Raw genomic sequence first — 1699 nt, 5'->3', positions numbered from 1 at the left:
CCTCGGCCTTGCGTGGTCAGGGTCTGGACGGGGGTCCACAGGCCCCATCACCTGGGGCACTCAAGGCCGAGGTAGGCTGCCCCCTGCTTCGGTCACACAGATGTCACCAGGGCCTGCTGCCACCCCACGTCCTAAATGCACCCCAGAAACGTGCGGGCTGAGCATCCCAGTGTGGAGGGACCTCGGGGACCCCCGGCCAGCTCCCGCTCCCCGACTCCCCATTCTAGGCAGGGCCAGAGGCAGCGGGCAGCCCCAGCGTGTGAGACCAGCCCACGGGGCTCCCCCGAGTCCTCCCCTGGCTCAATTCGGAAATGGTGCTATCTGGGGAGCTGCCAGGCTGAGAGCTGCCAGGGCTGCTGGCCGGCCAGCCTCCCTACTCCCACCCGCCCACAGTGAGCCGGCACGGGGGTGTCCACAGCCTTCTATCTCCTCCCGCAGCTCGGAAAAGGCACAGTCCATGGGGTCAGTCCCCTGAATTCAGCCTGCCACTCTGGGCGGGAGTCAAACGCCACCAGGCCACCAGCCCCACAGCGATGGCCTCCTCCAGCAGGGCCGTCCAGAGGGCCGCTGAAGCCGCCGCCCCGTAGTGTAAGAGAAGCTTCTCGGCCGCCCGCGAGCTGCCCCGGCTCTGGTTCCCTCTTTGCCAGAGGCTCTGATCACCAGTGAACCGCGGGTGCAGGTGGGCAAGCTCGCCTCGGGTGTGGCAGCCAGGAGCCCAGGTGAGCCAGGCAGCAGGCGAGAGTGCATGCGTGTCAGCGAGTGTGGAGACACATGTGTGACGTGTGTGTGCTGTGTGCTACGTGTATATGTGTGGTGTACATACGTGTGTGTACAAATGGGTGTGGTGTGTGTGGTGTGTGTGAGTGTGTGTGAGTGTGTGTGTGTATGTGGTATGTACGGAGTGAGAATAGAGGTGTGTGTGTGTGTGTGGAGTATGTGTGCGTGGTGTCTAGGTATGTGTGTGTACATGTATGTACATGTGTACGTGTATATGTGTGTGGTGTGTACATGTGTGTGGCATATATGAGTGTGTCTGATGTGTGTATGTGTATATAGTGTGTGAGTGTGGAGGTATGTATGTGTACATGTGTGTGGTGTGTGTGAGTTGTGTGGTGTGTACGTGTACACAACGTGTGAGTGTGTAGGTGTGTGTGTGTGTGTGACACATGTACGGTGTGTGTGTGAGCTGTGTGGTGTGTGTGTGTGTACATAGTGTGTGGTGTGTACACGTGTGTGGTGTGTGTGTGACTGGTGTGGTGTGTATACATGTACAGTGTGTGAGTTGGGGGATGCGTGAGCTCAGCCTCCAGGGTGGGGTCCTGGCTGGCTTGGCTCTCCCGCCTCTGCCAGCTGGACGCCCCTGGAGGTGATGTCCCGAGGGACAGGACAGCGGAAAGGCCGGCCGAGTCGCTGCTGGCTTGGGCTCAGGGCCCCTGAGGGCTACAGGACCTGCCCAGCTTGGCCATCGCCTGAGTCTAGGGCCCTGCAGGCAGCCGGGCACAGGGAGGCTTGGAGGGTGATGGGGCGATGGTGGGGTCAGAGCTGAGGAAGGGCCCCCGATGAGGACAGAGTCCGGCGGGCCAGGGGCAGGGTGGGGGGCGGACACAGGGTGCAGACCGCCTGGCCTGCAGGAGTCAGGAGCCCGGTGGGGCCGGGGCAGACGGCAGAGGGCCGAGGCCCAGGGCTCGGCGTTGTCCAA

The 1699-nt window shown here is 62.3% G+C and overlaps 1 protein-coding gene across 1 annotated transcript in view; it reads left to right on the top strand.

The window, feature by feature from the left end:
- The window catches only part of LOC104989542 (chromosome unknown open reading frame, human C14orf180), an 8549-nt gene that overhangs the window by 1143 nt on the left and 5707 nt on the right, over positions 1–1699 (top strand). The gene's annotated exons all lie outside the window — the stretch shown is intronic.

Source organism: Bison bison, unplaced genomic scaffold (genome assembly GCF_000754665.1).
Source record: "Bison bison bison isolate TAMUID 2011002044 unplaced genomic scaffold, Bison_UMD1.0 scf7180017846976, whole genome shotgun sequence".
NCBI lineage: Eukaryota > Metazoa > Chordata > Mammalia > Artiodactyla > Bovidae > Bison > Bison bison.
This window is presented reverse-complemented; position numbering and strand designations above follow the sequence as displayed.